The sequence below is a fragment of the Gossypium hirsutum genome, chromosome A08 (assembly GCF_007990345.1).
Source record: "Gossypium hirsutum isolate 1008001.06 chromosome A08, Gossypium_hirsutum_v2.1, whole genome shotgun sequence".
NCBI lineage: Eukaryota > Viridiplantae > Streptophyta > Magnoliopsida > Malvales > Malvaceae > Gossypium > Gossypium hirsutum.
Window position 1 is genome coordinate 68,825,669 of NC_053431.1, and position 26,607 is coordinate 68,852,275.

General features: G+C 37.6%; 2 non-coding genes across 2 annotated transcripts; one reads left to right on the plus strand and one right to left on the minus strand.

Annotated features, from left to right (window-relative positions):
- Nucleotides 1–2,221: 2,221 nt before the first annotated feature.
- LOC121205850 (small nucleolar RNA R71) lies at nucleotides 2,222–2,328 on the minus strand. Its single transcript, XR_005900923.1, has one exon. It is a non-coding gene; the product is annotated as a small nucleolar RNA R71 (small nucleolar RNA).
- A 22,106-nt stretch (nucleotides 2,329–24,434) lies between these two features.
- LOC121205849 (small nucleolar RNA R71) lies at nucleotides 24,435–24,541 on the plus strand. Its single transcript, XR_005900922.1, has one exon. It is a non-coding gene; the product is annotated as a small nucleolar RNA R71 (small nucleolar RNA).
- The last annotated feature ends 2,066 nt before the right edge of the window (nucleotides 24,542–26,607 follow it).

Consider the following 26,607-nt stretch of genomic DNA (forward strand, 5'->3'; position numbering starts at 1 on the left):
TTCAACTAGTTTAACTACTAAATTCCATATTTAAAACATACTAAATCATTATGCCAAAATCATAACAGCTTACATAAGTACCAAATGTATTTCCTTATCAACTTATCAACTATTTCATGTCACAAAACATACCATATCATCATTTTAAAATCAAACCACAATATACCAACTTCCAAGCAATAATACTCTAACTTACAACTAACCAAAAGAGCAACCATATAACCATACCAAACAAGCTTACACATAAGGCATTATATATATCACATATATCACTTATTAAACACATAATTTAAGCCAACTTAAATGGCCAAATACATACCAACATTTACAAGCCAAATCTTATGGCTCAAAATCATAACTCAAAACATATCAAGATAATACTAGCCTATAAATGCCATATACCATATATACAAAGCTCCAAAAGTACCAACGAGATGATCGATAGTGCGATGACGTTTCTCGACGATCCCCGAGTCTGAGCTAGCTTTGATAATCTATAAAATTATGAATAAATAAACACAGTAAGCTTTAAAAGCTTAGTAAGCCATATATAAATAAAGTCATCATATGAATATTTGCATATCAATTCAATTATGCTAAGCATAGCTAAACACATACAAGTTCACAAACCTTTCTCATTGAACACATTTCAATATCTTAATTGCATTCATCAAATACTTTCCCTTTTCAATACTTGTATGAATCTCGTACATACCTGAGTCACGTATCTCATCCACACATTCTTTCTCAACTTGACTTTGCCCAATGAACCATTCGAACTTGTTAAGGATACTCGAAAATCACATAAGCTCGCACAATGCCATATCCCAGATATGGTCTTACATGTTATCATATATCGATGCTACTGTCCCAAATAGGGTCTTACACGAAATCATAATACGATGCCAATGTCTCAGACATGGTCTTACACGTACTCACAATACAATGCAAATGCCTCAGGCATGGTCTTACATGTAACATGGTCTTACATGTAATCACATCTCAATAACCTAATGCCATGACATTTATATCCCATACTATTCCTAAGGTTCGTATGGAACTTTTGGATGTCGTAACACTATCAATTCTTGCTCGTTCAACATTTATAACAATTCAATGACAAATAAACACATATAATTCAATTTAAAGACAATTATTTGCATATGAACTTACCTCGTAGTCGAAATAGAGGGACGGAATCAACTATTCGATAACTTTCGAATTTCCTCGATCTAAATCTAATTTCTTTCGTTCTTGATTTATATATATTCAAAATTAATCCATTTAATCACCAAATCAATCAATTTCATCCACAAACACATATTTTAAGCCAATTTGTACTTTGGCCCTAAACTTTTACATTTATTACAATTTAGTCCTTATTTCATAAAATTACAAATTCATGAAATTTAAGGACAACCCATGCTAGCTGAATTTTGTATAGCTTCATAGTAGCCCATATTTACATTTATTTCACACTTTTAACCACAACATTTCATATTTTCTCAATTTAATCCCTCATTGACATTTTCATCAAAAATTACTTTACAAAACTTAGATATCTATCACTAAACTTTCATAATTCATCATCAAACATCCAAAAACACATGAATTCATCAATGGCAACTTTCAAAATCATCAACACTTTCAAATAATAGGGCATGGGCTAGCTAGTTCTCAAAGCAACGATCACAAAAACATAGAAATCATCAAAAATCGAGCAAAATACATACCTTAATTAATCCACACAAGTGCCGAATGGTTTAAGCATTCAAACCCTATTCTTTTATTTTATTTTCGGTTCAAAAAGATGAGAAATGATGAACCATTTTATTATGTTTTACTATATTTAACTTAATTATATAATTACCATTTTAACCTTAATTAAAACATTAACAAAACATTTAATGGTTGGCCATATATGTCAAATTCCACTAATCATGGTCTAATTACATCATAAGGACCTCATATTTAATAAACCATATCAAATAGCACTTTTAACTTAGAGCCTGCTCCTTTTGTATTTTACGCGATTTAGTCCTTTTCTCAAATTAACCACCTAAATGATAAAATTATTTCACGAAATTCTCACATATACATATTCACATGCTATAAACGCCAATAATAATATTAAAATAATTTTACAACCTCAGATTTATGGTTCTGAAACCACTATTCTAATTTAGCTAAAACCAGGCTGTTGCAGCAAAACATGAATGCCAAGTTTAGAAATGACATCACATCTTTTCGGCAATTAGAGGATGAAACGCTTTATGAAGCCTAGGAAAGATTTAAGGAATTGCTTAAAATATGTCCTATCCATGGTTTTCAATACGGCTGAATGCATAGACAAGGATGGTAGTTGATGCCCCTACAGATGGTACTTTGTTGGATAAATTATATAATGAAGCATATGAGATTTTAGAATGATTGCCAACAATGATTATCAATACCTTACCGCGCGAGTTGGAACTAGCAGGAGAGCTGCTGGCACCATTGAACATGATGCAATCACTTTGTTGATAGCCCATGTATCTTCTTTAGCTAATATGATCAAAATAGTTGTTGCGTGTAAATGTGGAATGCAAATTGATGAGTGAGCATCGTCTCCACAGGGATCGCAAATTGATTAGAATTTATAAGTATTACTGTAGATTTAACTAATGAATCTGTGCAAAAGAAACAAAGTATAAATTGGTGAAAGGAATTGACGAATGAAATAATAATATCAATTATAACTGATAAATGACAAAACAATCTAAATGTCGTGGAAATTCACAAAGAACAAGTAGAGAGTATTTCTACTGTTGAATGATAATGGTTAGAATTACTCAAGGAAATATTTTCATAACATAATAATGCCATGGAAAATTTTTGACTAAACTACTACCCAGATAGTTACTATTGTAGTCTACTTCTTTCAAGAGCTAGACTTTAGTTATTATTCAGAGTCTGTGTATGTCTAGAAGACTCACGAATGATAACCACACTAATATTATTCACCTGTACAGATCACACCTTTTATGTCTAGAGTGCTACAAATATTCTTTCGAGTACTCGCCTGCATCAATTGATTAATAATCTAATGTGTTTAATCCTTTCAGATGCAAATCTATCTAAGAACATAACACGTAGTCAACTATGTCTAGAGCTTGCATGCATGCATTCCGAATAAACAAGAATCAAATGAAACAGTGACTTTAATCAAAATCATATCATAAGCATTATAGATAATTCAATATTCACCCAAATAATGCCAACCCAAAGAAAATTAGCTCATGGGTTGGGCAATGAAATACAAAATTAAATTATTCTTCAACATTCTTCAAGTTTACGAATCACAGAAATTAAAACCAAGAAAAATAGAACAAAGATAGGAAGTTCTCGCTACACTCCATCTTCTTCTCAAGATTTACACAAAACCTAGGGCAAATTTCTCTTCCCCTTTTCACGTCTGTGATCTCCTCTTTTTAGTTGCTACCTTTTTCTTCTCTTCTGAATTTTCGACACAGTTTTCCCATAGGATCTATTGCAAAGAGAGAAACTGCCATCTTTCTTTTCTTTTCTCTTCACAATTCATGTGTCCTTTTTCTCTTCTATTTACTCCTTTTATAAGGTAGATCCATCCCTCATAACACACATATTTTTCTCCTCTTTTTCAGGGTGATTTATTTGGTATACGTACAGCTGGCTGAGAGTGACATGGATTGAGTGCTGCATCATATTCCTAGAATTGCTATGGTATTTCTGTTGGCAATCTATCCCACTATTTGTCATGGAAATGTTTCATTTCCTTTGTTCTCTTTGCTTCTTCCTCTTTCCTTCTTCTTGCCTCTTTCATCCTACTTGCACCTACTACCAAAGATAACCAAACCTCTTTTCCAACAATTAAAAGTAACATAAATTTACAGTTAAAACACAATCCAAACTTTGCTCTAGTAATAAGTCTAAAATGCAAACATATTTTCTTAATTACAAGAAAATAATTCATTTTAAAGGCCTGAAATATAACTTTTTTCAATAGTTATTACACACTCAGACCTGAATTTTTTTGCTTGTCTTCAAGCAAATATGTATGACTATGCATAAATGCATATATGCATGAGTTTGCCATAACACTATACTTACATCATATACTGCTAGACTATCAAAAGTATATTTTATATCTCCACTCTCAGCAGTCTTCTATCTCAAAAAATTGGTTTAAATTTTAAAGGTTTGTGCAGCATACGAAGTGTAACAAAAGTTACCTAAAAATAAAATTTCCTAAATATTTACGTAATTCTGACTATAGCAAGTACCCCCTAATGTACTTAGTTTATCTTTCCACTAAAACTCAGTATCTTTACTCATAATTAGTCTATTATTGTATACTTTAGTTATATATTTTTCTAGGGAATTCATCTTGTCACATGATTTCCTTACTTGAGAATCTCAATGGAGCACACACTAGATTGCCAAGTATTACATCATGCCACAATTTGAGTGAAAGTTACTCATGAAGCTACGTCTTTTAGCTAAAAAGATAGATGGAGCAAATAACTACCCCGTTAGTTACTCAGCCTACTACTATAGTGGAGTGCCCTAAACTATTTTCTCTTTTATTTTTTTACTCACTCTTATTTGATCTTGCTTTTTTTTATCAATAATACAATGGAGAAAATAGAGTATTAGTGACCCACCTAACAGTTTCAAACATTGGAGTGCTCCATAGTTTTTTTTAATTTACCATCAACTTTGTCGTGGTATTTATTATTACACAATGCTAATTTATTGATCTTAGGCTCAAGAATTTCTAAGTATAATAAAAGAAACATACTATAGACTAACTGCAATTATAATTAGGGCGTTCTAATTTTAGGGATCAAATTTTAAACAACTATCCTAATCTAAACATACCCAATCAACTATCAAAAATTTCTAAATTTTTCGAAGAGTTATTATCCTCCTCGATCATCATAGACAAAAATATACTTAGCAAAGTCTGGAAATTATTTAGCAATTGTATGTCATGGAAAAATGAATGTCAAGACAAAAAATATTAACATAAATATCTAATGCAACCTATATGCACAACACACACCCCCAAACCTAAGGGATGCATTGTCCTCAATGCAAAACAATTTTTTTTGAAAAAAATCAAAAAATAAAACACATATATACCAATATGGAAATGCAATGACAGACAAAAATGAATACATGAATTAGAAATAAAAGCTTGGATAGAATATTTGTTACTCTTAATTTAGTTTTGTAATGCAATTGCCTCTCTGTTTCACCACTATCAGCCGGGAATAATTTTCCAGCAATTGTCTTGTAACGTTTCCTTTTAAGCTTATTAATAGGCACATCTTCCTTATCATTAGAATCTGATTTCAAGAGTTCATCAATTAGTTGATGAACTGCACGTTCTTGTGCAGTCATAGGTGCTTTAGATCTCAGTGTGGTGGTGCTTTAGATCTTAGTGTGGTGGTATTGGTAGTGTCTACAAGTGCAGTAGCTTGATTTACATCATCATCTTCCTTCTCAGTTTCAACATGCACAAATTCGATTTTCTCTGCTCCTCCTTCTTATTTGGTGGTTGATACGTGATATTCGCGACAGGTTTTAAATATTTATAATTAATCGTTCTTGAAACTAACTATTATCTTGATGAAGGCAAGTGTACCTATCGAACAGTAGTATAGCTTTAGCAAGACTAGATTGTCGAACCCAAAGGAACCAAGAGTACTAGTAATTACCTTCTTTTTATTATCTAGCCTAAAAATTAAGAGATTTGTTTATCTAAACTAATTAACTAAACTAAGAGTGCACAGAGAGAAGATTGGGAAAAAGCTTTTGGGAAAAATCGATTGATTAAGACAATACCCAAGGAAAAATCCGCCTAGACTTCACTTGTTATTTGAATCTGAATTAGACAATTTATTCATTTCACTTGATCTGTAGAAATCCCTAAGTTATATTATTATCTCTCTTAAGACTAATAACGTCTAATTGAAATCTCTTTCTAATTAACACCCTAGTGTTGCACTAACTCGATCTATAGATCCCCTTATTAGGTTTCACCCTAATCCAGCAAAATCTTATCACCCTATCTCTAGGCATGCAATCAAATCTGCTTAATTATTACAAATTTACTCTTAGACAGGGTCTATTCTTCCTCTAAATAAGAGCTTTAAAACTCGAATCAATATCCTGGAATATTAAAACAAGAATTAAGAACACATAATTAAGAATAAGTCAAATATTTATCATACAATTCAGATAATAATAACAAGATCCATCTTAGGTTTCATTCCCCTTAGGTATTTAGGGGGTTTAGTTCATACTTATGAAAGAAAACATCTCAAAAACATAAAGATAACAAAGCATAAGAGAACCCAAAACTCCTAGAGGAACTTGAAAGGAGATCTTCAATTTTGATGATGAATCCAGCTTCTGAGATGGATCAATCGGCTTTCCTTGAGTAATTCCTTGCTTCCTACTCTGCGTCCCTGCCTAAGTGCCTCCTCAGGTGTTTAAATAGGCTTTAGAATGCCTAAGAGCCCTCAAATTTGGCCTTTTCTAAATTGGATTATACTTGGGCTCGGCAGGGACACGCCCGTGTGCGATTACTCCAGCCCATAGTCAAGGTTGTTGAATAAGCAAGGGCGTGTAGTCTACCCATGTAAGTCGTGCTTCTATCCTGCCAAAAAGACACGGCTGTGTGACACGCCCGTGTGAGGAGGTCCAGGTCGTGTTGATTTCCCATATGGGTCCATTTTCTCCGTTTTCGGCCCGTTTCTTGCTCTTTTTACTCTCCTATGCTCACCTAAGTATAAAACATGAAATTAAAGAATTAGGATCATCAAATTTACCAAATCTAAGGAGAAACAATCCATAAATGTGCTAAGTATGGGATAAAAATATGTATAAATAACGGTTTATCAAATACCCCCACACTTAAGCGTTTGCTTGTCCTCAAGCAATATCCTCAACTCACTATCAAAATAAATTCTTCTCAATTTATAATCCCTATCAATAATATCTCAAAATAATCCATAAGTATTCATACATTGAAAATTCAACTAAAAGGACATCAAAGTTTCAAACATTCCAAGTTGAGCATTTTATCACGAAAACATAGGTGTCTCCCCTTATCTAAGTGATTACCTTTAATCAAAATATCACAGAGTTTAACATCCTCACTAAAGATTCACTCAAATCACTCAAGGTGTTTAAGGACGTCAATTAAAGCACTCATTAGTCAATATGAAAAGCTATTGCTATAGGCTTGCTTGAAAATCAAATCTCCACCACTATAGATTGAGCTGATACATCAATCAAAAAGGTCTTTTCAAGGGTTGTAATGTGGCTTTGGTTAGGGGGTGTGGTCACAAGCTAAAAGAAAAGGTTAGAATCGAGATTGAATTGAAAAATTACCTAGCTAGAAAAATAACCAGTCATCAGTTGAATACAAGTGAGCTTCTTCTCAGAATATGGAATTAACACTCAAGCTCAAAAATAACGAATTACTACTAATATGTGTTGAAGTATTTTTTTTAAGAACAAGTCAAATACATAGAAGAGCAAAACATAGCTAAACAATTTGTTCAAATCAAATCTCGACAAAAATAGGGATCAAATTAGGGGATTTCAACAATAATAGGTTATGGGTTAATATTGAGGGTAAATCAATTAATGGCTTGTTAAGCTCAATGGGGTTCACTAAGGGTCAATTATGAAGGTAGGCTTTTGTGGAGTGAGTGGGTTAAACCTAAGTGCCTTTATCATCTTAACATATCAAATCAAATGGTGTGGTCTTGAAATGCATAATCAAGAAAGTTCTAGAACAAATCAATACTGATGCACTCATAATAAAAGTGAGCATGAATAAAATATGCTTTAAAGGCTCAAGATCTCACAAAAATTATGGCTTTTTGATGTTTAAACTTGTGAATTTCAACTCACGATAATACCAAAACTTAGGGAAACAACTTAAAAGTTTATAATTCTTCAAAAATTAACTTATCATGCTTGATTCCCTAATGTCTTAAAGTTTAAACAATCAATGCATAAATACCTATGTTTTAATTCAAGACATATCAATAAAAATCATAAATTAATTAAAATTAATTCTGATAGTGATATGAGTGATTCACGTGAAAATAAGACAAAATTCAGGGATTTCTGATGATGATATGAAAGAGCCCCCCACACTTAAGATGTACATTGCCTTCAATGTACAAAGATAGATATATTGAAAAATATAGATAAATAATCATAAGATAGAGAGAGAAGTGAAACTTCTTGAATGATGAATGAACTCCTTGATTTGGAGTTATGGAGAATAATCGGCTAAGGCAAATGATGAGAGTGAAGGAGGATACTCTGGTGGTGGTAGAGGTTCATTAGTCCATAAGTCTTGCGCCAAAAGAATATTATATCTGGTGGTAGCTATGGTCATGGTCGAGCAAGACATGACAGTCGTGGAGAACCTTTGCCAGTGGAGTTTGTAGTTCCTATGCGATGATGAGATTTGGAGGTCTTTATAACTGTGATAGAATCAGGAACTTTTTAGGAAATATAAGGAAGCATAATTACTCGTAATGAAATAGCCGAGACTATAAATTATTCAATAAAAAATATAAAAACTAAAATTAAAATAATAATAAAGCAAAATGAAATAAAAAGTACTTAAATAAGATAAATAAAGATAAAAGTGAAAATAAAAATAATAAATAAAAAGTTTCTAAACATCATCATCCCCGGATGGTTCGCGAGGTGGTGGTGGCGATGAGATGTGGAAGTGCTGACAAATCTGATATAGAGTCGCATCAATGTGATCAAAGTGCTGAAAACATTTCTGCTCAAATCGTGTAAGGCGCTCAGAGATGTCAAAGTATTAAGCTGTTGCATGAACTGGACGATGGATGGGTGGTGCTGAGATGGTGGGTCCTTGTGACAGCCCTAAAGTGACCCTAGTCGAAAAGCGGTCTCGGGACCGCTAGACCGAGTCACCAAATTATTTGAATGTGATAATTATTGCCTAAAATATGTAAATATAAATGTGTGAATGTTTTAAGCTTCGATTTAGTTAATTGCATGTGAATTTAGTTGATAGGACTTATGTGAGAAAATTTAGAAATGTGCTAGGCAAATGCAAGTGGCCTAATAGTGCATGTAATCAAAGGGGTGGACTTGCATGTCAATTTGCCCCCCCATTTAAGTACTAGTGGCCGGCCATGACAAGGGATGATGGGCAAAACATGTCATGAAACATGTTGTGTTAATGGAAAAATAAAATAAGAAGCATGGGCAATAAACTAATAAGAAATGGAAGGAAGAAAAAAAAAGAAAAGAATGTGTGTGAGTGTCCCCCCCATTGCCGTGAGTGAAGAAAAGAAAAAAAGAAAATTTGTTCATCCTTTTTCATTTCTTTTGGCCGAAAATCCTAAGGAAGAAGGAAGGAGTTCTTGCTTCATGTTTGGTTTGGAAGAGGATTAGGAGGAGGTTTGGCCATACTTGTATTTAGATTAAGGTATGTTTGAGGTTGTGCCATGAGATTCATGCATGTTTTTAGTTGCTAGCTTGAGTTCTAATTAGTCCATGGTTCAAATCTTTGCTATATCATGGGGATGATATTCGGCCTAGGTGGATTTTGTGTTAATGCCATTGCATGCTAAATATGAAGCTTGTTAATGATACATGTGATGGTGGATTGATGACTCTTGGATTTTCTTTTTAGCATTTTTGAGTGAGACATTAAGTTCTTTGTTTAACCATGACCAAAATTGAAATGGTATGGTGTTGTGATGTATTCGGCCATGGTATATCCATAAGTATGATTTATGCTTATTGCATGGTAGGTAAGATTTGTGTTTTGGATTTATGTTCATTTTTAGTTATAGTCAACTTTGAGATTCGGCTCTTGCACATATATATATATGTTTGCACATGACGTATTGGTATGACATATACAATATCTCAAGGTATATATTTACATATGATGGTGTTTCGGTTATGGAGTACATGATGGATGCGTATTGAGTTATAATATGTAATGCATTAGTTAGTAAAAGGTATGCCATTTGTGTGTGGTATTGAGTATATAATTGGCCTCAACATAGACATGCATAATCGGCCACATGAATGAGTACATAGGTTGATGTGTTGTTCGGCCATAGGTAAGCATATTGAAGGCTTTATCTTGACTTAGAAAATTCGGCTAAGGAGAGTATTAACTAATGTGTTGAGTTTGATTCATGATTCCGTACATATGTGAGTTTAATGTCTAATGAATATATGTGGGCCAAGTACCTTGAGTTCCTCTTTTCGATGCTCAAATGATTAAATCAATTTATTTGTTAAATTAAGCTCAAGAGCAAAGGGGAACTAAATCCGATAAAGGGAAGGAAAAAGTGGTCGAATAGCCATCGAAATCGTTCGACAACATCCGAGGTAAGTCTTCGAGTAATGACCCTACTTGAATTATATTGAAATGATTAGTCATACTATGACGGATAGCTGAATGTGCATAGAGACTATGTTATAAAGCCAATTGAAATCATGCTCTTTGTGTGTGGCTATTGAGCCGAAATTGGAAAGGTTTAATAAATGTTTTGTATTTGAGCCTTAGTAACGAAAATGAAATATGGATGTGTCATGATTATTGATATATGTGTGCATGAGCATTTGAATGATATCCGGGCTAAGTCCCGAAGGCATTTATGCTAGTGATTTTATCCGGGCTAAGTCCCGAAGGCATTTGTGCGAGTTGATATATCCGGGCTAAGACCCGAAGGCATTTGTACGAGTTGCTATACCCGGGTTAAGACCCGAAGGCAATTGTGCTTGTGGTTATATCCGGCTAAATTCCGAAGAAACTTGGGTTTGAAGGTGAGCGTTTTGTGCTGTAATAAATTCAATTAATACGCTCGAAAAACCCAAACGATAAGGTATGGTTGCATGTGCATCGGAAATGTCGATTCATTTTAAGTAGTATTCGTTCAATGGACTAACGAACTTTCGGCTTTTAGATAGGTTAATACCTTGTGTGTGTATATGTTGATGAAGTGTGAAGTAAGTATGTTTATGAGAATGTGTATTAATAAAGTGATTCATTTAGCTATGTGAATGTAATACTTTAGTCAAAGCCGATTTCATTACTTGAAACTTACTAAGCTTTAAAATGCTTACCCCGTTGCTTTGGCTCTCTGTTTTATAGATTTTGTTCGTTAGCTATCGGATTCGGGATCATCGAAGTCGAAGTCATCCACACTATCAAAGCCCTTTTGGTACTCTTTTAGTTGAACTCTGGATAATGCATGTATAGGACTACCCTTCTTGTTGTTGGTCATGTACCCATGGAATTTGTGTAAATTTTGATAGCCATGCGAAAATGGCTTATATACGTTTTTACCATAGTACTATAATCGTTTTGTATGTTGTCCGTCGAGAGGTATGGAAATGTTTGGAAACGATTAGCCATTGGAATGGTTAATCATGATTATACTTTGTGCTATGTATGCAAAAAAAAAGGGGCTAATTGAATCATGGAAACCATGAAATAGGTAAAGTCTACCTCAAAGGCAGATGCTGACAGCAGCAGCGATGTGGATGTGAAAATCACTAAAAATAGTAGGAATGGAATTAAATAGTGAATAAATTATGTAAATGAACCTTGATGAATCCACTTTCATATGGAAGAAACGAAACGGTCATATGAGTTGTATGTTAAGAGATAATTAGGTTTTCGTGAAACAGGGGCAGAACGGTTTCTGGATTCCCTGTTCCGAATTTGGAAATTCATTATAAATTAACCAGAGATAATTAGGAGTCATGTAATATATGTATAGATTCCTATTTGAGTCTAGTTTCTATAGAAACAAACGGAATCAGTATTGAAGCCCTGTACAGGGAGATATCCAAGTCGTAATGCGCGAAGGTCAGTGTAGTCGATCCCTGTAACATGGGAGACTTTAACTAATAAACTGTACTAATTGGCCTGACCAAAAATTATAGAAAAAAATTTGTAGATGCATATATGAGTCTAGTTTCAGGGAAAAATCACGAAACTGATTTTCGAGTTGTGGAACTCAAGATATGATTTTTAAGGTGACAGCGACACAGTTAGCCGGCTGTCTGGAAATTTTTAAAATGAACTGTGCAAGTAAATGAATTAAGTCGGTCAGCACCTCGTGTTCGACTCCGGCAACGGTCTCGGGCACGGGGTGTTACAATTTTATTGGTATCAGAGCTACGGTTTAGTCGATTCTAGGACTACCGTAATACGTTTGGGTCTAGCTATACATGCCATTATGTGATTAATTGATAGTGTGGTGATTTCTGACATTTGAATTTGTGTTTATTTATAGTAATGGATCCCGATCCCAACCGAGCGATAGCTGATGATGTGGAGAGTGTGGCGCCTGCTCCCGCACAAGGGACAGCGCCGGTGGACTCTCAACCTATTGCTAGCAATCCGAATGATGAGGCTAGGCAAGCTTTTGATAGCGTGATGAATGATTGGTTCAACCAATACATTCGAACTAATACGGCTGTTCCACAACCTCCATTCCCGACTAATACAACCCCCGCACCTACAATACCTCCGATAACTGACCAAATAAGGTCAAATAAGCCCCCAGTTGACAGAATCCGAAAACATGGGGATACTGAATTTAAAGCTACGGATAGCGACGATGCCGAGCAAGCTGAATTTTGGTTGGACAACACTATCCGGGTACTCGATGAGCTATCTTGTACACCCGATGAATGCCTAAAGTGTACTATCTCCTTGCTACGCGATTTTGCCTACTATTGGTGGAGTACTCTGACTTCTGTTGTGCCCCGGGAGCAAGTAACTTGGGAGTTTTTCCAAACTGAGTTTCGGAAAAAGTATACCAGTCAGAGATTTGTTGATAAAAAACGGAAGGAATTTCTTGAGCTTAAGCAAGGTTCTATGTCAGTTACTGATTACGAGCGAAAATTTGTTAGACTTAGTAGATACGCTCGGGAATGTGTTTCGTCCGAGGCTATCATGTGTAAACGCTTCGAGGATGGGCTGAATGAAGATATAAAAATGTTCGTTGGCATTCTTGAAATACGAGAGTTCGTAGTACTTGTCGAGCGAGCTTGTAAAGCCAAAGAGCTTAGAAAAGAAAAACAAAAAGTTGATGTGGGAACTGGAGAGTTTCGTAAAAGATCCTCGGGAAAGTCTCTTCAACAGGCATCGAAGAAATTTCGAGATGATGTGGGCCAGTCTAGAGGCACTTCGGGCCTTTTTAGACGAGATCGTGATCGACCCCCTGTGGGTACACGAGGCACTTCGGTCGCCAGTGTTGGGAATGAACGTCGAGACAGAACGGAGTGTCAGCATTGTGGTAAATGGCATTCGGGGAGCTGTAGGTTCCATGACCGCTCCTGCTATAAGTGTGGATCAGCTGACCACTTTATCAAGGATTGCCCGAGGTTGCCTGAACAAAATGTAAGTCAGAGTGGGAAACCAGGTGCTACTACTGCTCGGGGTAGACCGTCTAGAAACATGGGCAATGCTAGTGGCGGTCAGAGAGGATCTAGAGATGCTACAACCAGATCTGAGGAAAGTGCGCCTGCTAGCGCTTATGCTATACGTGCCCGCGAGGATGCTTCTTCGCCTGATGTTATTACCGGTACTTTTACTCTCTTTGATACTAATGTAATTACTTTGATTGACCCCGGTTCTACTCATTCTTATATATGTGAAACCTTAGCATCCAGTAAGACTTTACCTATTGAGTCTACTGAGTTCGTAATTCGGGTGTCAAATCCCTTGGGTCGTTACGTGCTTGTCGACAAAGTGTGTAAGAAATGTCCCCTAGTGATTCGAGGTTCCTGTTTTCCGGCGGACTTGATGCTTCTGCCATTTGATGAATTTGATGTTATTCTCGGGTTGGATTGGTTGATCGTGCATGATGCGGTTGTGAATTGCAAAAGCAAGACTATTGATTTGAGGTGCGCAAATAACGAAGTAATCCGAGTTGAGTCTACGGACCTGGATGGGTTGCCAGTTGTAATATCCTCAATGTTGGCTCAGAAATATGTAAGAAAAGGGTATGAAGCATACCTTGCGTATGTACTTGATAACAAGGAATTAGAAAAGAAACTTGAGTCGGTACCAGTAATTTGTGAATACCAAGATGTTTTTCCCGAAGAATTACCGGGTTTGCCACCTGTTCGGGAGGTAGAGTTTGGTATTGAGCTTGTACCTGGGACTACGCAGATTTCGATAGCTCTGTATCGTATGGCACCAACCGAGTTAAAAGAGTTGAAAGCTCAGTTGCAAGAATTGACGGATAGAGGTTTCGCTCGACCAAGTTTCTCACCTTGGGGTGCACCAGTATTGTTTGTGAAAAAGAAGGACGGAACCATGAGGTTGTGCATTGACTATCGTCAACTGAATAAAGTGACGATAAAGAATAAATATCCGTTACCGCGTATTGATGATTTGTTTGATCAACTAAAGGGAGCCTCAGTGTTTTCAAAGATAGATTTGAGATCGGGTTATTATCAGTTGCGGATTCGAGATTCGGACGTACCCAAAACTGCTTTCAGATCGAGGTACGGTCACTACGAGTTCTTAGTGATGCCGTTCGGGCTCACTAATGCCCCTGCGGTATTTATGGATTTGATGAATCGGATCTTCAGACAGTATTTGGACCGGTTCGTAGTTGTGTTCATTGATGACATCTTGGTCTATTCAAGAGATGAGACCGAACATGCTGAGCACCTGAGATTAGTGTTGCAAATTTTGCGGGATAAGCAGTTATATGCTAAGTTCAGTAAGTGTGAGTTCTGGTTAAGAGAGGTTAGCTTCTTGGGTCATGTGGTATCCGCATTGGGTATTCGAGTTGACCCGAGCAAAATTTCAGCCATACTTAACTGGAAGCCTCCAAGAAATATTACCGAAGTTCGGAGCTTCCTGGGGCTCGCCGGTTATTACCGACGATTTGTAAAAAGTTTCTCGATGATAGCCACACCAATGACGAAGCTACTTCAAAAGGATGTTAAGTTCGAATGGACGGAGAAATGTCAGAAAAGTTTCGATCAACTGAAAACTTATTTGACTGAAGCTCCAATTTTAGTGCAACCCGAATCAGGCAAAGAGTTTGTCATTTATAGTGACGCATCCCTACTTGGGTTGGGTTGCGTATTGATGCAAGAAGGTCGAGTTGTGGCCTATGCATCGAGACAATTGAAGCCACATGAGAGAAATTATCCGACCCATGATCTCGAACTAGCTGCCATCGTATTTGCTTTGAAAATATGGCGACATTATTTGTTTGGTGAGAAGTGCCATGTATTTTCGGATCACAAAAGTCTCAAATATTTGATGACCCAGCGAGACTTGAATCTGCGACAAAGGCGTTGGCTTGAGTTGTTGAAATATTATGAGCTTGTCATTAATTATCACCCGGGAAAGGCAAATGTGGTTGCGGACGCCTTAAGCCGGAAATCACTGTTTGCTTTGCGAGCGATGAATGTACACTTGTCTGTTCTACCCGACAATGTGTTAGTAGCTGAATTAAAAGCCAAACCATTATTGATTCATCAAATTCGTGAAGCTCAGAAAGTCGATGATGAATTGGTTGCAAAACAGGCTGAGTGTGTTCCGAACAAGGAATCGGAGTTTCAAATTGATGATGATTGTTTGAGGTTCAGAAGTCGTTTGTGTGTTCCAAGGAATTCGGAACTCATTTCGATGATTCTGAACGAAGCCTATTGTAGCCGAATGTCAATTTATTCGGGGAGTACGAAAATGTACAACGATTTGAAACGTCGGTTTTGGTGGCATGGTATGAAACGAGACATCTCTAACTTTGTTTCGAGATGTTTAATATGTCAACAAGTGAAAGCGGAACATCAAGTGCCTTCAGGATTACTTCAGCCGATCATGATACCCGAGTGGAAATGGGATCGAGTCACAATGGACTTTGTGTCCGGACTGCCATTGTCAGCAAGTAAGAAGGATGCGATTTGGGTTGTTGTTGATAGACTGACTAAGTCGGCTCACTTTATCCCCGTGCGTACGGATTTTTCATTGGATAAACTAGTTGAATTGTACGTTTCTCAGATTGTGAGATTACACGGGGTACCGATTTCTGTTGTGTCGGATAGAGATCCGAGATTCACCTCGCGATTTTGGAAGAAATTGCAAGAAGCTTTGGGTACCAAGCTACATTTTAGCACCGCTTTTCATCCACAAACCGATGGTCAATCCGAGCGGGTAATTCAGATACTTGAGGATATGTTGAGATGTTGCATCCTTGAGTGTAGTGGTTCATGGGAACGGTATTTACCATTGATTGAATTCGCTTACAACAATAGTTTTCAATCAAGTATTAAGATGGCACCTTACGAGGCTTTGTACGGGCGTAAATGCCGTACACCATTGTTTTGGACCGAGCTCGGTGAAAGTAAAATTTTTGGAGTGGATTTGATTAAAGATGCTGAACAGAAAGTAAAAGTAATCCGTGAAAGTCTAAAGATAGCCTCAGATCGCCAGAAGTCATACGCGGATCTGAAACGAAAAGACATTGAGTATCAGGTGGGAGATAAGGTGTTTCTTAAAGTTTCACCTTGGAAAAAGATACTCAGATTTGGGCGTAAGGGCAAATTGAGTCCGAGGTTCATCGGGCCATACGAAATATCCGAACGAGTCGGTCCAGTTGCGTATCGATTGATTTTGCCCCCTGAACTTGAAAAGATTCACGACGTCTTTCATGTTTCGATGCTTCGACGCTATAGATCTGATCCATCGCACATAATTAACCCATCAGAGGTTGAAATTCAAGCCGATATGAGTTATGAAGAAGAACCGATGCGTATCCTAGCTCGTGAAGTGAAAGAGTTGCGAAACAAAAGGGTTCCGTTAGTAAAGGTGTTATGCTCAAACACGGGATCGAGGAAGCTACTTGGGAACCGAGAGCTCGATGAAAGAACGATACCCAAACCTATTTACCAGTAAGATTTTCGGGGATGAAAATTTCTTAAGTGGGGGAGAGTTGTGACAGCCCTAAAGTGACCCTAGTCGGAAAGCGGTCTCGGGACTGCTAGACCGAGTCACCAAATTATTTGAATGTGATAATTATTGCCTAAAATATATGAATATAAATGTGTGAATGTTTTAAGCTTCGATTTAGTTAATTGCATGTGAATTTAGTTGATAGGACTTATGTGAGAAAATTTAGAAATGTGCTAGGCAAATGCAAGTGGCCTAATAGTGCATGTAATCAAAGGGGTGGACTTGCATGTCAATTCCCCCCCCATTTAAGTACTAGTGGCCGGCCATGACAAGGGATGATGGGCAAAACATGTCATGAAACATGTTGTGTTAATGGAAAAATAAAATAAGAAGCATGGGCAATAAACTAATAAGAAATGGAAGGAAGAAAACAAAAAAAAGAAAAGAATGTGTGTGAGTGTCCCCCCCATTGCCGTGAGTGAAGAAAAGAAAAAAAGAAAATTTGTTCATCCTTTTTCATTTCTTTTGGCCGAAAATCCTAAGGAAGAAGGAAGGAGTTCTTGCTTCATGTTTGGTTTGGAAGAGGATTAGGAGGAGGTTTGGCCATACTTGTATCTAGATTAAGGTATGTTTGAGGTTGTGCCATGAGATTCATGCATGTTTTTAGTTGCTAGCTTGAGTTCTAATTAGTCCATGGTTCAAATCTTTGCTATGTCATGGGGATGATATTTGGCCTAGGTGGATTTTGTGTTAATGCCATTGCATGCTAAATATGAAGCTTGTTAATGATACATGTGATGGTGGATTGATGACTCTTGGATTTTCTTTTTAGCATTTTTGAGTGAGACATTAAGTTCTTTGTTTAACCATGACCAAAATTGAAATGGTATGGTGTTGTGATGTATTCGGCCATGGTATATCCATAAGTATGATTTATGCTTATTGCATGGTAGGTAAGATTTGTGTTTTGGATTTATGTTCATGTTTAGTTATAGTCAACTTTGAGATTCGGCTCTTGCACATATATATATATATGTTTGCACATGACGTATTGGTATGACATATACAATATCTCAAGGTATATATTTACATATGATGGTGTTTCGGTTATGGAGTACATGATGGATGTGTATTGAGTTATAATATGTAATGCATTAGTTAGTAAAAGGTATGCCATTTGTGTGTGGTATTGAGTATATAATTGGCCTCAACATAGACATGCATAATCGGCCACATGAATGAGTACATAGGTTGATGTGTTGTTCGGCCATAGGTAAGCATATTGAAGGCTTTATCTTGACTTAGAAAATTCGGCTAAGGAGAGTATTAACTAATGTGTTGAGTTTGATTCATGATTCCGTACATATGTGAGTTTAATGTCTAATGAATATATGTGGGCCAAGTACCTTGAGTTCCTCTTTTCGATGCTCAAATGATTAAATCAATTTATTTGTTAAATTAAGCTCAAGAGCAAAGGGGAACTAAATCCAATAAAGGGAAGGAAAAAGTGGTCGAATAGCCATCGGAATCGTTCGACAACATCCGAGGTAAGTCTTCGAGTAATGACCCTACTTGAATTATATTGAAATGATTAGTCATACTATGACGGATAGCCGAATGTGCATAGAGACTATGTTATAAAGCCAATTGAAATCATGCTCTTTGTGTGTGGCTATTGAGCCGAAATTGGAAAGGTTTAATAAATGTTTTGTGTTTGAGCCTTAGTAATGAAAATGAAATATGGATGTGTCATGATTATTGATATATGTGTGCATGAGCATTTGAATGATATCCGGGCTAAGTCCCGAAGGCATTTATGCTAGTGATTTTATCCGGGCTAAGTCCCGAAGGCATTTATGCTAGTGATTTTATCCGGGCTAAGACCCGAAGGCATTTGTGCGAGTTGATATATCCGGGCTAAGACCCGAAGGCATTTGTGCGAGTTGCTATACCCGGGTTAAGACCCGAAGGCAATTGTGCTTGTAGTTATATCCGGCTAAATTCTGAAGAAACTTGTGTTTGAAGGTGAGCGTTTTGTGCTGTAATAAATTCAATTAATACTCTCGAAAAACCCAAACGATAAGATATGGTTGCATGTGCATCGGAAAAGTCGATTCGTTTTAAATAGTATTCGTTCAATCGACTAACGAACTTTCGGCTTTTAGATAGGTTAATACCTTTTGTGTGTATATGTTGATGAAGTGTGAAGTAAGTATGTTTATGAGAATGTGTATTAATAAAGTGATTCATTTAGCTATGTGAATGTAATACTTTAGTCAAAGCCGATTTCATTACTTGAAACTTACTAAGCTTTAAAATGCTTACCCCGTTGCTTTGGCTCTCTGTTTTATAGATTTTGTTCGTTAGCTATCGGATTCGGGATCATAGAAGTCGAAGTAATCCACACTATCAAAGCCCTTTTGGTACTCTTTTAGTTGAACTCTGGATATGGCATGTATAGGACTACCCGTCTTGTTGTTGGTCATGTACCCATGGATTTTGTGTAAATTTGGATAGCCATGCGAAAATGGCTTATATACGTTTTTACCATAGTACTATAATCGTTTTGTATGTTGTCCGTCGAGAGGTATGGAAATGTTTGGAAACGATTAGCCATTGGAATGGTTAATCATGATTATACTTTGTGCTATGTATGCAAAAAAAAAGGGGGCTAATTGAATCATGGAAACCATGAAATAGGTAAAGTCTACCTTAAAGGCAGATGCTGACAGCAGCAGCGATGTGGATGTGAAAAATCACTAAAAATAGTAGGAATGGAATTAAATAGTGAATAAATTATGTAAATTAACCTTGATGAATCCACTTTCATATGGAAGAAACGAAACGGTCATATGAGTTGTATGTTAAGAGATAATTAGGTTTTCGTGAAACAGGGGCAGAACGGTTTCTGGATTCCCTGTTCTGACTTTGGAAATTCATTATAAATTAACCAGAGATAATTAGGAGTCATGCCATATATGTATAGATTCCTCTTTGAGTTTATTTTCTATAGAAATAAACGGAATCAGTATTGAAGCCCTGTACAGGGAGCTATCCAAGTCGTAATGCGCGAAGGTCAGTGTAGTCGATCCCTGTAACATGGGAGACTTTAACTAATAAACTGTACTAATTGGCCCGACCAAAAATTATAGAAAAAAATTGTAGATGCATATATGAGTCTAGTTTCAGGGAAAAATCACGAAACTGATTTTCGAGTTGTGGAACTCAAGATATGATTTTTAAGGTGACAGCGACACAGTTAGCCAGCTGTCTAGAAATTTTTAAAATAAACTGTGCAAGTAAATGAATTAAGTCGGTCAGCACCTTGTGTTCGACTCCGGCAATGGTCTCGGGCACGGGGTGTTACAGTCCTCATGACATGGAGGGACATCATCAGTAATGTCCTCTGGGTCCTCCTCCTCGGTGGAGTAGCCGAGGCGGTACTGAGGAGGGTAGGTGCCACGTCGTTTCTTGATCATCCTCATGTTTAGCATGCTCGAATGCCCTGTGGGGACATCTAGCCGATGAGAGTAAGGGAGGATGATTGTGCCGCTGTGTTGGGGAGCCCGAAGTGTCGTGCCAATCGAGTTACATAGGGCCCGATAGAGATGACCGCCCTCTGATGTCGCTCCGTCTGATGGTGGATGGCGAGGGCGATGAAGTAGGCGAGGTCGAGGACGTGCCTGTTCACCATGCTCCATAAGAAATAGGCATCGTGGGTGGTGACGACGCCGGTTCTCTCTCGTCATCCCGTCAGAGTGTGAGCCAAGATGGCGTGTAGGTACCTCAAGGATGAAGGGAGAGGTGGGGCCTTGGAGCGGCTAGGATCGTAGGTGGCCGAGGCAGGGATGAGGTCTCTCCAGCACTTTGAGGGAGAGTAGTGGATGTGGCGATGGAGGGTGTTGAGTTCAATGTCATCCATGAACTCCTCCGTGTACAGCCCTAGTGCAATCTCGAACTCGGGTACGCTTAATTGGCGCACTAGACCACTAAGGCGGAACTGGACCGTTCCAGGATCATCGAAGTTAGTCATGAAGGTCTGAAGATGGAACATTGAGTAGAGTTCCAATGTGAACTCGAGATACGTCAGTTCGACGATCTCAAAGAAGAGCCCCACGGGTCAGTCGTTAGGAGGTCTCAGACCGCGTCAGCCAATTGAATCTGTTCAAGTACGGCACAGTCAATACAGTGGCCCACACCTAGGGGTCGGGCCCGTAATGTCTGAAATAGCTCCTCTTGGGGTCCCAAGGGGAACTCAAGGAAAGGGTGACGGATCTCAATGGTAGGACCCGAGGATGACGCTGCTCCTTTCCTCTTCTTCGAGGCGAGGATAGCAGTCTTTTACCACGTGAGGATGACATTGTATATCTACATTGAAAAGTCAAAGTTCAACCAATATGTCCCAAGAATAGTATGGAAAAACAAAACAAAATAGGAATATTTCATAGGACTCACGTACAAGATAAAGTAAACAAAACTAAAACAACTAAAGCAAATATATTAAGTTATTAAAATAGGAATATGAGAATAATGCTACGAAAATATCTAATGCATGAGTGCATGTGGGTAAGCATAAAATCCATAGAAACGGGAAAGATGGGTGAATGTAATATGAAAAATGGCAAAATTTTTTAATAATAAGAATGAGTATTTCTATTATTCTACTATGAATGTTCACTTAAAATAGTCAAATGGATCAGAGAAAATAGGAAATAGGAAAAATATTTAAAGAAAATAGAGAGAAAAGAGTAAACAAATGCAAAGGGAGAAGCTTGGGTCGTCAAAAACAGTGTTGTAGGCGGCGCACGGGCGTGGCAGGTAAGGCGTGTGGAGTTGCAGCGGCTAGGGTTACGGATTTTTGGGGAGGGAGATGATGAATAGTGAGGGGTTTATATAGATTTTGGGGCACACGGCCGTGGGGCACGCCCGTGTGCCCTAATTTTTGCACATGTGTTTCGCGATTTTTAAATTTAGGTGTGTCTGAAATTCGCCCCACACCCGTGTTCCTTGGGCGTATGGGTGTAAACAGCCGTGTCACATGACCGTGTCTTGCTTTGTTCACTTCTCCCATGCCCGTGTATGATAGCCCACGCCCGTGTTAGTTTGACAGTGTGCTAATTTGACAGGTTCGCCCATGGTTTCAAAACACAGGCATGTCGTACGCTCGTGTTGGTTTGGCAATTTCTCCAACAGTCTTATCACATGGCCGTGGCTACTTATCGCATCTCGTGTTGAGGAAAAATTTTTGCCCTATTTTCACACGACCGTGGCTCCTCCTATGGTGTGTGCACAGCCTAAGGCACGCCCTTGTGCCTGGCCGTGTGGATGGGAAAACTCTGTGTTTCAAGACTCAGTTAGTAGGTTAGATGTGAAAAACTAGAATTTAAATAAATCATTACTGTTAGTACTCGGGTTGCCTCCTGATAAGCGCTTATTTATAGTCTAAGCTTGAGTTACCCCTCTGGTGTGTGATCATGGTGGCTCAAGGAGTTTACACTCTTCATCTCTGATATCAACTTTATCAATATAAGGTTTAAGACAAGTATTGTTTACATTAAAAGTTCCAAATTTGGGGTGAATTACCTCGACTATACCATATGGGAAAATACTAAGTACCATGAGAGGAATTTCTTCATTAGATTCAGAAGTGGTAATGTGAGGATCTGCTGCATCTAGTAGTACTTTGTCTCCAACCTTAAGTTGATTTGGTGATGTATTGAGCTCATCCTGGCTCAGTTTTGGTTTATCGGATGTTCTCGATTTCTGTGTCCGCCATTCATTTATTTCTTCGATTTGTAGCCTTTGTTCTTCATAGATAGGTCCTTTGTTGTTGCTTGAACATGGCTCGTGTAGGTTCTTCGCACTTTTTTCCTGCAAAGTAGGTTGCACCACATGGTCAGTTTTAGTAGAATGATTTATACAACCACCTTCAATTTTCGATGTGTTACTCGAATTATGAGCTTGAAGGGTGATTGTTTCATCTCCCACACGAAGTGTGAGCTCACGTGTCCCAATATCAATTATTGTTCTAGCGGTTGCTAAAAAGGGCCTCCCTAAAATTAAAGGAACGTTACTATCCTCTTCTATGTCTAGAACAACGAAATCAACTGGGAATATAAATTTGTCAATTCTAATGAGTACATATTCAATAATCCCCCTAGGAAATCTAATTATTTTATCGGCTAATTGAATACTCATCCTAGTTTGTTTGGGTTTCCCAAGACCTAGTTCTTTAAACATTTTGTAAGGCATGACATTGATACTAGCCCCTAAATCAGTCAAAGCATTAGTAACATCTAGGCTACCAATTAAACAGGGAATCATAAAACTCCCTGGATCTTTTAATTTGTTGGCCGGCTTATTCTGTAGTATGGATGAGCAAACCGTATTTAGTTCCACATGCGACGCCTCATCCAACTTCCACTTATTTGTTAAAAGCTCCTTTTAGAATTTGACTGCGTTTGGAATCTACGGAAGAGCTTCAATAAACTGTAAGTTAATATGTAACTTCTTTAATAATTTAAGGAATTTACCGAATTGTTCTTCTATGCGATCTTTCCTTGTCACGTTTGGGTATGGAACATGAGGTTTGTACTCTTTACGTACCGGTTTATAGTCATTGTGGTCCACCTCACCCTTACCTTTACTTACCACAATTTCTTGCCTCTGTTCTGGTTCATGTGCAACTAACCCATCCTCATCTTGAATGGTAATTGCATTGATTTGCTTATTAGGGTTAGATTCAATGTTACTCGACAGACTACCTTGTGGTCGTTCAGATATCAATTTAGCGAGTTGACCTATTTGAGTTTCGAGCCCTTGGATCGATGCTTGTTGATTTTTAAGTGCTGTCTCGGTATTCTAAAAATGAGTTTCTGACACCGAGATGAATTTTGTTAGCATCTCCTCAAGGTTCAGCTTTTTCCCTTTTTGGAAGGGTGGTTGTTGGAAGCCTGGAGGTGGTGGTGGTTGCTGATTTCCTTGGCCTCCCCATGAGAAATTTGGGTGGTTCCTCCAACCTGCATTGTAAGTATTACTATAAGGATTATTTTGAGATCGAGGATTATTACCCATGTAATTTAACTGCTCGTTCTCCATGTTGTGGCCATAGGGTGGGTAATCTGGATTGCTCGATCCACCTCCACTTGCTTTGCACTGCATTACTGGGTGAACTTGTGAAGAACTAAGAAAACCGTCAATTTTCTTATTCAAGAGTTCTACCTGATTAGAGAGCATGGTGACCGAATCGATGTTATAAACGCCGACTGCTTTTGTTGGCTTTGTCCTTATGACTTGCCACTGATAATTATTCAGTGACATCTCTTCTATAAATTCACAAGCATCTTCAGGTGTCTTATTATTGATAGTTCTGCCAGCGGCTGCGTTGATTATCTGTCAAGTCAAAGGATTCAGGCCATTATGAAATGTTTGAACCTGTAGACAGAGTGGTAACCCATGGTGAGGGCATCTTCTCAAGAGGTCCTTGTATCTCTCTCATGCATCGTAGAGTGTTTCTAAATCCATCTGCGCAAAAGAAGAGATATCATAACGTAATTTAGCCATTTTAGCCGGTGAAAAATATTTTAATAGAAACTTTTCGGTCATTTGTTCCCAAGTAGTGATTGACCCTCGTGGTAATGAGTTCAACCATTGTTTAGCCTTATTCCTCAACAAAAAGGGAAACAACCGAAGGCAAATGGTGTCATCAGAAACGTTATTGATTTTAAAAGTGTCGCAAAATTCTAAGAAATTTGCCAAGTGAGCGTTGGGATCCTCGTCCTGCAAACCATCAAACTAAACAAACTGTTGAATCATTTGAATGGTGTTAGGTTTTAATTCAAATTTATTGGCAGCAACAGTAGGCCTAACTATGCTCGATTCAGTTCCTGTTAAAGAAGGTTTAGCATAATCATACATAGTATGCGGAGCAAGATTCTGATTAGTAGCAATCGCAGGAGATAGTGGATTTTCTTGGTTTTCAGCCATCTCCTCGGTTATGGTTGGAATATCGTCCTCTTGCTCTTCCTCTGTGTATCTTAAGCTTCGCCTTATTTCTCTTCAGTTTCTAAAAACTGTGCGATCGATCTCACTATCAAACAGTAATGGTCCTGACAGGTTTCTTTTAGCCATACACTATAAAAGCTTGCCAGGAATGAATAAAAGAAAAATTAGAAAAGAAAATAAAAATTTAAACTACAAATAAAGTAGAATGGCTAAAGTAATAAAAATTAAGTATTCCTAATATCCTAGTTCCCCAGCAACAGTGCCAAAAACTTGATACGTGATATTCACGACTGGTTTTAAATATTTATAATTAATCATTCTTGAAACTAACTATTATTACGATGAAGGCAAGTCTACGTATCGAACAGTATTATAGCTTTAGTAAGACCAGATTGTCGAACCCAATGGAACAAAGAGTACTGGTAATTACTTTCTTTTTATTATCTAGCCTAAAAATTAAGGGATTTGTTTATCTAAAATAATTAACTAAATTAAGGGTGCACAGAGAGAAAATTGGGGAAAATCTTTTGGGAAAACTCGATTGGTTAAGACAATACCCAAGGAAAAATCCACTTAGACTTCACTCGTTATTTAACTCTGAATCAGACGATTTATTCATTTGACTTGATTCGTAGAAATCCTAAGTTATATTATTATCTCTCTCGAGACTAATAACGTCTAACCCTAGGTTGATTAATTGAAATCTCTTTCTAGTTAATGCCCTAATGTTGCATTAACTCGATCTATGGATCCCCTTAGTAGGTTTCACCCTAATCCGGCAAAATCTTATCACCCTATCTCTAGGCGTGCAATCAACTCCGCTTAATTACGACAAATTTACGCTTAGACAGGGTCTATTCCTCCTCTAAATAAGGGCATTAACTCGAATCAATATCCTGGAATATTAAAACAAGAATTAAGAACACATAATTAAGGACAAGTCAAATATTTATCATACAATTCAAATAATAATAACAAGATCCATCTTAGGTTTCATTCCCCCTAGGTATTTAGGGGGTTTAGTTCATACTTATGAAAGAAAACATCTCAAAAGCATAAAGATAACAAAGTATAAGAAAACCCAAAACTCCTGGAGGAACTTGCAGGGAGATCTTCAGTCTTGATGATGAATTCGGTTTTTGAGATAGATCAATCGGCTTTCCTTGAGTGATTCCCTGCTTCCTACTCCGTGTCCATTCTTAAGTGCCTCCTCAGGAGTTTAAATAGGCTTTAGAATGCCTAAGAGCCCTTAAAATTGGCCTTTTTTGAATAGGGTTATACTTGGGCTCGACAGGGACACGCACGTGTGCGATTACTCTAGCCCGTTGTTAAGGTTGTTGAATAGACACAGGCGTGTAGTCTACCCGTGTAAGTCGTGCTTCTATCCTACCAAAGAGACACGGCCGTGTGACACGCCCGTGTGAGGAAGTCCAGGTCGTGTTGATTTCCCATGTGGGTCCATTTTCTCCGTTTTTGGCCCATTTCTCGCTCTTTTTACTCACCTATGCTTACCTAAGTATAAAACATGAAATTAAAGAATTAGGAGCATTGAATTCACCAAATGTAAGGAGAAACCATCCATAACTGTGCTAAGCATGGGATAAAAATATGTATAAATT